Here is a 13915-nt window from a genome sequence, read left to right on the forward strand (position 1 = left end):
ATTAAACGATATTCAACCAAAACAAATAAGTTCCTGCTCATTCAAAAACTTCTTCATTTTCTTCAGTCTACATTAAAGAAGATTTTTAAAAATGATAACCTGACAACGTATTTGCCAGAGCAGGGTACTTTCTGGCCCAGATAACAATTTTATGTCAAGGTCGGTATATTCATCGTAAACTGATACCTGTAATGTATCAAGGCCTTCCCATTCTGCCATCCATGCCTGTCGGCCAGTTGTGTGACATAAAAATGGCGGGAAAATGAGGGTCACACCACTTCACCTGCCCTCCACCCCATTTATCCAGGCCAATACGATGACTTAAAAATGGTAGGAAAACAAGTTCCTGCTCCAGCTCTACCTTGTCTCTCTCTGATCCAATTTGCTGAACTGCATCATTCAAGGTCTATGTATTTTGTTGTTCCTATATTTGCAAAGTCTTGTGCAACGGAATGATTGTAATGTTAGCTATTGTGAGGACTGAGAATGTACATAAGTACAAAAACTTGTTCTACTCACGCCCAATATTCCACTCTGCCAGTCAAATGTTTTATACAGACATGTAGCCACCTCGCCACAGCTCCCAGCCAGGGGAAATACAACTCAATGGAGAAATATCTGGCCACCCACGGTATAAGCTGCTTCAACCCTGATACGAAGGGCCAGCAGGTGTCCATTCACCCTACTGGTCCACACAAAATCTACATGTGAATGCATCCACCTCCCCCCCCCACCCCCGCCCTGCGCCCCCACCCCCCACACACACACACTAGTCTATAAATATGCTGCCAGACATCACTTCATTCTTACTCAGCAACTAGACAGTATAAGCAGTGTTAGTCTGAACATTGATAACAGTAGCAGATATCAAGCGCCATTCTGGTAATGCCTGTGATGAAGAGGCGAGCAAATTCCCTCAGTTTGAAGACACTGCAGGTATTGCACCCATATCGATTCTTTTAGTGTGTGTGTGTGTGTGTGTGTGTGTGTGTGTGAGTGTGTGTGTGTGTGTGTGTGTGTGTGTGTGTGTGTTTATTTATGTATGATGTTTATATGACATCATTAGTTGTGTTTTTAATAGAAATACTGAGGGTTGATCAGATCCCTGATAGGATGTCTAGCACCATTTTAGATTATGTTGTGCAAGCTATGATGCCATTTCCAACCATGAGTTCCTAGGACTTGCCTGAAACTATAGACAAGTGCCTACATATGGAGTAGTAAATCATATTTCTTCTTCTACAATAATATTTACACATTATAATATGCTCATGAGATAGTCTTGTTTCTATGGGTCTTGTTTAATGTTATAGATATGTGTCAAATGATAGATGCTGTGGTCACTCACACCATTTCCCAAACCATTTCCCAAACGAAACCCATTACACGATTGTCTAGTATTGAATGGAGAATTAACCATCCCACACTATGACACAATTAGTTCGCAGCTGTGGGCTCCCATTATAGATGAGATATAAGTAATAGTAAGTAATATTTCTCTTCTATGATAATAACTGACATCTGCATGCCTTACTTGTGAGATGTTCTTGTTTCTTTCAGCTATTAATAATAATATTGCCATGGGTGAATGGGTTGACACCACAGCCGTGGAGGTCGAATAGAATGACTCATTCTTCACCCCATCCCAGGCCATGACACCTTCCTCCAGTGTGAGTTCATGGGATATGACGCCAGTTGTCAAGGGGCAGTAGTAAATCACACTTCTTCTTCTACAATTATTATTTACAGTTGCATACTATGCTTATGAGATGTTGACTGATGCATTCTAAGAGGCAACATGCCAGTAGATCGTGAAATGGAATCTATCATCACATGGGCCTGTCCACACCACAATCCCTGCACTGAGGCCAATTGACAAAGCAGTTACCTCATCATGTTAATTCACATTCACCTCAACATGGCCATCATCTTGTCTTGGACCTAGTTGTAGTAAGAATACAGCTAACAGCAATGCACTTGTCGATCCTTTTAATAAGTGTCACATTAGTCACAGGCAAGCTTTAAAATGCTCTGTGGTTGAGGCACTTTTTGGGACCAGATCTTGTATGCCCACATAGGTAATACTTCTGCATGTTACTAAGATCCTGCTAGTTTCTGCAATGCATGTCTGCCCATTTTGGAAAGGGAGCGTCCCAAAATAGTTAACGATCCACAGTAATTCCACCATTAAGTTTAGTTCAGTTTTATGTTGCTAGCTCTGGTATCCCAGATCGTTATCTATATCTGGGAGGAAAATGGTGTGATACTGTGGAGCAATTCAGTAGAGGTTCAAAACATTTATATTGAGTGCACTACTGGCTCAGTTTTCCGAAATACGGGCAAGAGGGTCCAGTAGAACACACAATCGTGTGCTCCACCTCAACATACACTCGCAGGTTTATGAACCAGTATATGAGAAGTACAGGTTTTCCCTCTTCTGAAGGATGTTTCTGCTAAACATGCCTGTATTCTTGTCCAAACTTCTTATGAGGAAGACAAATTTTGCTTTGCATGGTTGCTTCTGACTTGCGAGAGAAATTACGTGGAACATGCAGAGAGTACAACTACATACCCAACACCTAAGGTTTGTGAGTATCATAACTTCAGTGGCATAATGGCATACTGTTCCCCATTAAACTTCAGGATATACATAAATTTGAAGACAGAATCCCAATATAAGTGTTCATATTTATATCTGGAGGAGGATAAAAGCATGCCAAAAGACGAGCACAGTGCGCAGAACAAAAAAGATGTAAAGTACAACGTTGTCAGACCCTTCTACTTTCCCAAAGTAGCCGGTCAGCATCCCAAGAACATAGATCCATTCCTTATTCTCCAAGGGAGAGAAACATCACTACTTTTTTTTGAGTCAACAGTCTTCTGACTGGTCTGATGCAGTCCACCACAAATTTCTTTTCTGTGCAAACCTCTTCGTGTCAGAGTAGCACTTGCAACCTACCTCCACAGTTATATGCTGGCTGTATTTCAATAGTAGTGGGGCTACCTTCGTTCCAGTGCATTTTGTTAGTGTGGGTTGCCTACATCAGGGGCAAGTATGCACTCAAGCGCAAACCTATTGTTCTCCTTTGATTGACAGGTACTTAACCTATTGTTCTCCTTTGATTGACATGTCCTTAGCCTATTGTTCTGTTAAGTGGTTTTCCATGCCACTGCACTTAACCTATTGCCCCCCCCACCCCCTCTCACTCCCCTCCCCACTCAGGAAGGGGGTGCTGGTGCATTTTGTTAGTGTGGATAGCCTATATCAGGGGCAAGTATGCACTCAGGGGTGAACCCATTGTTCTCCTTTGATTGACATGTACTTAACCTATTGTCCTGTTAAGTAGTTTTCCATGTCACCACCGTTAACTTATTGCTCCCCCAGCCCCCTCCCCTCTCACTGCTAGAGGTACACTTTCATATCTGAGTTATTGGAGTAGGTCATGTCACTACTATCAATCTGATTGACTACTTAATTAAATTGATCAATTAGTTAACCTCTCTGGTGGGAAACTCCCATGCCCCCTTGCCACAATCCCAATGGCGGGAAGTTCAAATTCTATCAGGACAATACAACCACTAATAAGCTAAGAAAATTGTGGGAAGATAATTTAGGTCACATTGACTACTTAATTAAATTGATCAATTAGTTAACCTCTCTGGTGGGAAAGTACCATGCCCCCCTGGTGGGAAATTCAAATTCCATCAGGACAATGCAACCTCTTCTAACCTAAGAAAATGGTGGGAAAAAAGGGCACCTCCACCAACTTAAGTCATCCAATCGCCACCTCTTCCTAGGAATTGGTGGGAAAAAGACTCAGTTGATCGATCATTTGGAGGGTACTCGATATTAGTCTATGGAATATTGTTTAAACAACTTAGAAAATGTGTGGAATATTGTTTACTTAAACAGTTTTGGGAATTCAAGTCATTGTATTGAATATATGGAAATTGGTTGAGAGGAAGGATCTCATAACAGGAAATTCAAGGGTATATTGTTTATTTATAAGAAAAATCAGTTTGTGGGGGTTGGATTTTTCTTGCTCATCATTCCCTGCTGTCTGCAAACATGTAGGTCTTGTAAGGGGAATTACATGGAGCAAACCTGATGTATAACCTAATGTTCAGCACTATACTCTGGGTGTCTTAACCTAAAGTTTGGGCCTATGTTGGCACTTAACCTATTGTTCTGTTAAGTGGTTTCCATGCCACCCCCATTTTGCTTAAAATATTCTACCGTCATTGATACCAAATTAAGTAATTAGTTATGTCCTCCCACCATTTACTGGTACACTTTTCGAATTTCACATGCTTTTGAACGCCATTTCTGGTGCATTCTTCTTTGACATACACACCCTTAAACTTATGTACTGCGTTTTACATAAAAATTATTCAAATAAACCTAGCATTCTACACTTAGCCTGCTCCATGTCACCCACTCACACATTCCATCTCATTAACTAGTGTACCCCTAACACCACATTGATATAAAAAATTTATGCAAATTAATTAAATTGGAGTTCTTCGCTTGTATGGGGTAGTTTTCTTAATTCTCAGCATCCTATTGGTTGGGGAAATTGATGGAATATAGTTTAAACAAAAGTTGCTAATAAAAAAACACATTCCGCCGCTCGACACCAGATGCTGCCGCTGGCGCGAACCACTGTCGGATGCAAGCCAGTATTAGCCATCGCTCTCATACCGCTGCAGGTGAAAGTTGGGTCTATTTTCATGTACAGTTAGAATTCTTGGAGTGTTATACTGACATCACAGAACTCCAAGGCGTGCTCACGCTGGTCATGACGCATAGCTGTGATATGGTCCAGCACCGAGAGAGATGTTCCAGTGCTTCCCAGAATAGCACGGGGTGTATTGTTCCTTGTGCAACATGAGAGATGCGTCTAACCATGCTTAAATTCCCAGTGTGACTGACGCGATGCCGTCAAGTGTGTGTGTAGCTACAAACCCTCGCAAGCACATCTAACAAGGTTCTCAATCTTATACTGATGTCACATGACTATGTAAAAATAAGAATCGAGTCGACCTCGCGGAAATTGTAGTGTCCCAAAAATAGTTAACGCACACTTTCTTGATGTCTCAGTTTGTACGCACAGAAATTCTTGCCCTGAACAGAACCTGTTTACGAAAATAGCGCAGAATAACGTCGAATGTAGTCTTCCTCGTGGACCTAAGTGGTACCCCGTCCATCATGTGTTACCCTTCCTGCTTTCAACACACACAAACTCTCCCTCCGCTATGTAGAGCCTCCTATATCACAGCACAAAGGATGTGAATGAATCGAGCATCATAATTGGCTCTTATAGAATTTACCCGCCGAATTACTGATGCCACTGGTATCAAACCGCCATCCTCCTTTTCTTTCTTTCTGCAGATGAGACTTTCAGTGGTTATTTTACACAGATCCCCATATTGCACTGGAAATTAAATCTTTCAGACTACCATACATATCATCAAATACAGAAAGACTCATACTCGTATACACTGCTCTCCCACTGAGGACAGGAGCTAGAGTATTAGAATGTGAAGCCGACCTGTGACCGACCAATATATCACCAAGTGCCCTACATAACGTCAAATACAGAAAGACCCTACTGAATTACACTGGTCTCCCACTGAGGTCAGGAGCTTGAATATTAGTGTGTGAAACCGATCTCCAATCCAGCAATATAGCACCATGTACTGTGTCGATGTAGTAAACATACAATTTGTATCCTGCGCCAAACAGAATTATCCCTTCTACATCATTGGTACATATACCACGAAGATGGCAGTACTGTATATATACTCCTCTCAGGTCTAGATATTTCCTGCAGATGACGATCACAGGTCATCCACCTCCAATGCGCGATCAGAGCACCCTCAGTGAACAGAAGTTGCTCTCAGAACTGTTCTACAAATTCGGGATCGTTTCCCCTCGGCACAAACACGTTAATGTTTGTGCTCTGAACCTGCTTCCTTGCTTGTTCTCTTTTCTACATACATCTCCAGACTCTGGGATTACAAGAACACACGCATTTTCGCATGGTTCGCCATAATATTATACCATTTTCGCGGTACTTCTCGATATCAAGCACTAGACAGCATCCTGCCGATCACTTACGCAACATAATTCCGAAGATATAGACTGGGAATTATTTCTATACAAACCTGAAACTTTAGCTAGGTGGAGCATGCTCTAGACCGCTGAGTAACTAGAAACAAACAGATGAAAAATGATATTTCCACCCGTGAACACCGATCTCGGTGATGTGACAGATTCGAAATCATCCCTATAATTTACAAGTTCAACTGAGGTATTTCTCATGCCCACAGACCCGGCAAACATGTCTTCCACATGCTAGATGCACACCCCACAATCGATCTTCTGTTGACTAAATAAAGGCGCGAAATGTGCAGAAGCAGTCGGCCGAAAAATTACATGAGATGGAACAACAGTCCAGCGCAAACGCACCTCCATACACAATCTTCTCAAATTTCCCTTGATCACGAAAGCCGCCTGCCCAACACATACGAAGTATTAGTTCGCTATTCAATCGTCTAGAGGGTGACAAAGTTAACTCACATACATTTCTACACTCCAACAGGCCTCTGCATTCAGACGGCTGCTGCCATTAATGGGAAATGTGAATCATTTCCGTACAGGTCACCGCTGCTGCAGGCCGAGCACACACAGGTAGAATCAATCATCCTAAGAAATCGGTCACATATATGTTTTATCCCTGTACTTACAACTAAATGTTACAATCGCAGTCTCAACTGAACGGCATTTGACAATGAACGAAGTATCAGAAATATACCCTGCTGAAATCTGTGGCTCTGGAAATGGAAATATCTGTACCTTCCTTGTGACTGGACATAGTTATTTCCTTTACACATGTCAGAACACAAACACATACATTATAAGCCTGATGCTCAAATTCAAACATATCACACACCCCCCACTACTACTAAGTATAATACTTGACCAATAAATGATTCCATATGATGCAAAATAATACTGACCGAAAATCAACGATGGGTGGACACGTCTTTTAGGTTTTTCTTGTGAGTGCTACCAATGTGTCATAGAAAGAGAGATGTAATCTGCCAGATGTTAAAAAAACTGGATCGCAACATCTACTGTATGTTACCGTCACAAGCGGTCGTGGTTCTACAGGTGCACACAAGTGACCATGTTAAAAAGCTGTACCCACTTCACAAATTGAGGTATGACATTACCTCTGAATGAGGTGGTTTTTTTTCTGTACAAATACCATGATGGTGATCGTAGGAATGTGTATTATCAGACCAACACGTAACCCACAATGCAACCCCATGAAAAAAAGTACCGCATTTTGAAAGTGATTCGGCTAAGGAACATGGTATGTAAGTGGTATTTGCATAGGCTACGGATCTGTCAATCAAAGGATAACAATAGGTTAAGTACCTGTCAATCAAAGGAGAACAATAGTTTTGCCCTTGAGTGCATACCTGCCCCTGATGTAGGCAACCTGCAGTAACAGGATGTACCAGCATCCCCTTCCTGAGGGGGGAGGGGAGTGGGAGGAGGTGGGTTGGGGACAGTAGGTTAAGTGAAGTGACATGGAAAATCACTTAACAGAATAATAGGCTAAGGACCTGTCAATCAAAGGAGAACCATAGGTTTGCCCTTGAGTTCATATCTGCCCCTGATGTAGGCAACCCACACTAACAAAATGCACCAGATCGAAGGTAGCCACATCATGGAAGTGTTTCCCTGATGTCTTAACATATGTCCTATCATCCAGTTCCTTCTCTTTGTTAGGTTTTCCACATACCTTTCTTCTCCAATTCTGTGCAGAACCTCCTCATTCCTTACCTTATCAGTCCACCTAATTTTCAATGTTTGTCTGTAGCACCACATCTCAAATGCTTCGATTCTCTTCTGTTCCGGTTTTTCCACAGTCCATGTTTCACTACCATAAAATGCTGTACTCCAGATGTACATTCTCAGAAATTTCTTCCTTAAATTAAGGCCTATGTTTGATACTAGTAGACTTCTCTTGGCCAGGGAATGCCTTTTTCGTCAGTGCTAATCTGCTTTTGATTTATTCTTTCCTCCATCTGTCACTGGTTTTTTTGCTGCTTAAGTAGCATAATTCCTTAACTTCATCTACTTTGTGAGCATCAATCCTGATATCAAATTTCTAGCTGTTCTCATTTCTGCAACTTCTCATTACTTTTGTCTTTGTTCCATTTAATCTCAGTCCATATTATGTGTTCGTAATGTTGTTCATTCCATTCAGCAGATCATGTAATTCTTCTTCACTTTGACTTAAGATGGCAATGTTATCAATGAATCGTGTCATTGATATCCTTTCACCTCGAATTTTAATTCCACTCCTGAAGCTTTCTTTTATTTCCATCATTGCTTCCTTGATGTACAGATTGAACAGTAGAGGCGAAAGGCTACATCCCTGTCTTACACCCTTTTAATACGAGCACTTCGTTCTTGGTCATCCACCTTTCCTCAGTCCAATTTTGTCACTTGCATGAATGATGATGAAATGATGAGGACAACACAAACACCCAGTCATCTCGAGATAGTTGAAAGTCCCAGACCGCTCTGGGAATCGAACCCGGGACCCCTTAGTGAATAATTGCTTGCTGAAAGGGGACATGCACATCATACCACATGCATGTACCTATGAAGTAATGTTTCAGCTCGTAATGACGAATGGGATGTAATGACAGACTGATGTAAACGATGTAGGTCTATAACTGTGTGCATCTGTCCTGCGGCCTTTCTTGGAAATGGTAATGCCTCCGCTTTTTTCTCCAGACACTAGGTATCCTTTCACCAATCTACAGCGAATTGCTGCTAGAAGGGGATCAATTTCTTCCTCATAATTTTTGTAGAATCTTATAGGTGACTGGCCAACGGCCTTGCCGCAGTGGTAACACCGGTTCCCATCAGATTACTGAAGTTAAGTGCTGTCAGGCTGGGCTAGCACTTGGATGGGTGACCACCCGGTCTGCCAAGTGCTGTTAGCAAGTAGGGTGCACTCAGCCCTTGTGAGGCAAACTGAGGGGCTACTTGATTGAGAAGTAGCGGCTTCAGTCTCAGAAACTGACATACGGCTGGGAGACCAATGTGCTGACCACATGCCCCTCTATATCATCATCCGGTGACACATGTGGGCTGAGGATGACAAATCGGCCAGTCAGTACCGTTGGGCCTTCATGGCCTGTTCGGGTGGAGTTTATAGGTGACTCATTTCGTCATGAACCCTTTCCACTACTAAGTGAATGTAGTTGCTTCTCTACTCCGTGATCAGTTATCTCAATATCTGCCATTTTGAGGTTCATACGATGATTGACAGGAGAAACAGTGTTACGATCTTCCTCATTGAAACAACTTCAGAAGACTGAATTCAGTATTTCAGCCTTCTCTCTTACCTTCCATTTTGGTGCCAGTACTGTCTGTGAGTGCATGAATAGATGATTTCGAACCGCTTACTGATTTTATGTGAGACCAAAACCTCTTAGGGTTTTTACTCAGATGAAATGACAAAATTTTACTTTCAAAGTCACTGGATGATTCTCTCATTGCTCTCCTTGCACTCACTTTCGCGTAGTTCAGCTTTTGTGTGTCAGCTAGGTTTTCACTTCTCTTGAATCTTAGATGAAACTCTCTTTGTTTCTGGAGCATTTTTCTAACACGGCTATGAAACCAGTGTGGGACATTCACATCCTTTAAGACCTTGCCTGGAACATATTTGTGGAAGATTTATTGAATGATGCTTTTCAATTTTTTTCCATTTGTGCTCCACATCTTCGTCCTCTTCACTGAATATTTGATATTGACTACTTAGATACTCCACATTTTGTAGCCTGTCACTTTAGAAAGTACAAAAATATATTATTACTTTTCTTAATACTCTTTGTAAGACTTTTGTTGTAGATGCTATCACGACCTTTTTGTCACTGATACCCTTCTCTGTATTAACGGATTCGGTAAGTTCAGGTCTAAGACGTTGTCTTAACCAGTTGGATCTCTAACTACCTACTCAAAGTAATTTTCGGACAAGTTATTCAGAAAAATGTAACACGAATCCCTGTCTCTCGTACTATACCTGGCAAGTTGAAGTAAACCCCCCCCCCCTCCAATCACAACAGCATGAGCAGGAAAATTATTACCATACTCTGTGAGGCGCTCTACCACTACAGCTTCTGATCTAGGTAGTCTAAAAAAGCATCCGATTACGATTTTTGATCGACTTTTGATGCTTAACTTCAGAAGATTAATTCACATTCGGGATCCATGATAACTTTGCTAGATATTATTGAGTTGTTTACTGCAATATTGGCGACTAACCGATCCTTGCGATAAATATTCCAATCTGAACTTAGGATTTCTTTGCTATTCACTTTCACGGTTTCAGCCAGCTCTCTGTTCCTAAGACTGTCTGAGCGTTACAACCTTCAATAGGAGATGCTAATTTTGAGACCTTACCTTGGATACTCCTGCAGTTTACTAGTGTCGCATTACTCTTTTCTATTTACAATGTGCGAGGACTAGCATTTTCTGAGAACATTGTGCCTGATGTAAATTCGATTTTGGCAGTCAGTTCATCTCTGATTACAAGAAGGGATTTCTCTAACATAAGAACCCCCATGTGCAAGTCACACCTACCAATATCCCCTTCCTGCATGTGGTGCATGCCTGACCTATTATCGAGAACCCTGTAATTCTCCACCCAATAGCGAAAGTCGAAAAATTCTCATCCATTGACGCCTCACAGTCGTCTGAGCCCCTAGTCTAGCCCTTCCACCCGCTCCAAACCAGAGGACAGTGACTAACCCTGGGTATGATGCTAGACTTAAACTGTTTAGTTTGCACCCTGTGGGTGTTGCTAGTTGCCTTCACCAAATCAGTCATCCGCCAAAAGGAGTTAGGATCGCCTCAGAAACCAGCGGTAGGTGTCGTTTGTTTCCTGTGCCAGAGACGCTGCACCACTGGCTGAAAAATATCTGTGGCGAAGCTACTGGCAAGTTAAGTTATAGACAGTCCAACTTTTCTTGAGACATGAGATGTGCAGTATGCAGAGGAGGAAAGGGTGTGAGCTTTTGAAGCTATGGAATGCTGGCTGGAACACGAGGGAGGATCTGCCTCAGTCCCGACAACATCTGTTGCTAGTGTTACGTTCTGATCATTTGCTGTGATAGAAATGATGCATAGGAATAACAAGGTTTCGTCCACAGTGCCTTACGACATTCATTTTCGCCTGCCATATTTATTTCAATGAATATGAAATCTGAATGTAGGCCATAGTGCAAGTTCAAACAATTAGTAGTTACCTGTGTAATGGCTACTGAAGAATGACCAAGTATAGATTGGCAGTGGTATCACTGGTCACAAAACCTTCCGAATTCTATAAACGAGTTCTGAGCAGTATTATGGGGCTATGTCACTATTTGCAGTCAGATGCACCTAGTGCACTCAATAGCTGCCGTCAGAGCCTTTTCCACACCACGGACGAGATCCCCCGACAAATATATCGAGTGCACACTGGCATTCTTTCCTGCCCTGCACGCTAATTCCCTTATGTTCGACCTCCCAATGAACAACATACCCACCCTCTGCATTTGTCCAGACTGGGCAGGAAAATCACTGCTTAAGAAATTACTGCTTAAGAAATTCAATTAACATACTGAATTTTTCTTTGGGTTTGCGAGGAAGTCTCTGCCTATCTCCATTCACTAGAAATTCAGTTTTATGTATCTCACTCATTTCTGATCATGCGAGCCAGTGATAAAGTCACAATGAAACTTCATAGCATCCTGCATGTCTCATAAATCCTTTAAGATATCAAAACGAGATTTTGGCAAATAATAGGATGCAGTAAGGAGAGTCTTTTGCCATAGGGCTAACACACATAACTTTCTTATCTACGGCGATATAGCAGAGCCTGCAGCCTTTACTTTATTTTATTTTTCAGTGCCATACTGTAATTTTTTAAGAGTGATCTGAAGCTAATGAAAAGAGAATTCTCTAGTATGAAAATCAGTATGAAATTTCTTCTCTTATGGTATTACAAATTGAGAGTCCGAGCTTTTCTATAAGCTATTCGTCTGACTGGTCGTCAGCTGCTTGGTTAATAAGACACCCTGTTTCAGGATTCTATCGCAGTAACTACTGCATAGATGCCATAGTGTGATGGGACGGTGTGAGTTTGTGCTTATTCCTATGTATTTGCCAAAAGAGCCATAATTAAATCTGGCAACAAGAAAAATGTATATGCTACTCGTAACTGATGGTGACTATTCAAATGCTGTTGCAGTTCTGGCAGATTCCATAACCCATCATATTTTTTAATATTAAGGACTGAAGTGAAAGTTTGTCAAAGAATTTTCTCTCTGTACTTCAAGGAGCTGGGAAATCTGAAAATAATTCACAGCAAATAGTGTACTATCTTTTCGTTCCTATCTTCTTCAGCGTGAAGTGGGGGACTTATTTACCTTGATTATCTTTTGATGTGTTAAGGAGGATTATACATATCTATAATCGATTTGCATCTTAACGGATAGTCTCAAGTTGTCCACAAAGTAACTATCATGTTTTCCTCACATTGTTATCCCCAGATAAACAGTCATCACAATTGTTAGTTCTAGTAGAATAATGCTACATTTATGCTATAGAGTAGAAATGGCACAACGAAACTCTTTCGTGACACTAAATCTATGAACACACTAACAACTTACAGAACCTTGCCAACTGTTCATGAAAGTCAATACCGCTGATGAACTGAAATACATTTGTAGTTTAAAAAATTCACTTCTTCACTCTGTACAGCGATAGGAACGGAAAGATGGTCCGCCATTTGCTGTATTTTTTCATATCTCAAAAATAATTGAATTGTAGAAAGAAAATCCTTTGTTAGGTTTCATTCTCAGCTGTTCATTATTAAAAATACTCTGGGTTACAGGATTCCCATGAAACTGAAACAGAATTGGCACTTTATTTTCAGCTGACTAGTTAAACTGTTTTTGCTGAGAAAAGTATCATCAGTGACGAGTTTTGAGTAACACACACATTTATCTAGTTCCCTTTTGTTGCAGATTCAGTGGTATCTCATAACCCAATGTGTTTATCATAATGAACAGCTGGTACTGAAGCTTACTAAAGTATTTTCTTTCTACACTTCAAACCTCCTGAATCAGTGGTTTATTTAATGAGGAACTGAGGACAAATCAGGGCAACAACTTATGAAAAACCACACCCTCAGTATAAAAATAAACGTGTAATTTCTTCACTTATGTTTTGTGAAGCTACACCAATGCTCATTTCACCAGTTATTAATGACTCTTAAATAACCATGTTATTCGATTGAAAACGTCTGTAGTTACTCTATGTCACAATTCATAAGAAAGCTCCACATGTTAAGCATATGGAAAAATATTCTTCTCTTTGTGCGATATCACTTAGTAAAATTTCGTTTCGATATCTCAGATCGTTTATGTGATACGAGGGATGTTATGAAGATTTTATTCTGCCTTTAACCTTGGCACAAGCTATCGGAATTTAGTGCGCCATATAAAATCTATTTCCTCAAGAAGATGGAGAGAGATGTCCTTCCAAGTCTCAAGAACAATTCAGTATATTAACTAAATTTCATATTCAGCAATGTATTATGTAATATTCACCAAATGCAAATCATAGGGACCTCTGTTTTTCGTTGCAATCGCTTCAAATTTGCCACAGTGTCTTATGTAAATGTGTAATATCACGATAAACATGAACATTAATGAAATGATAGGCACTTCACCATGAAGATGACATCTAGCGCTATAAGTACAGCGAAAATCATTTTTTTTACCAAGCAGTTCATGTAAAATTATACGAGAAAGGCTACAGAGCTTAGAGAGCTCATGC

At 40.9% G+C, this 13915-nt stretch overlaps 1 pseudogene; it reads left to right on the forward strand.

Moving 5' to 3' along the window:
• The first annotated feature begins 8915 nt into the window (after positions 1–8915).
• LOC126177739 (5S ribosomal RNA) lies at positions 8916–9033 on the forward strand (annotated as a pseudogene).
• Positions 9034–13915: the final 4882 nt, after the last annotated feature.

The sequence above is a fragment of the Schistocerca cancellata genome, chromosome 3 (genome assembly GCF_023864275.1).
Source record: "Schistocerca cancellata isolate TAMUIC-IGC-003103 chromosome 3, iqSchCanc2.1, whole genome shotgun sequence".
Classification (NCBI taxonomy): Eukaryota; Metazoa; Arthropoda; class Insecta; order Orthoptera; family Acrididae; genus Schistocerca; species Schistocerca cancellata.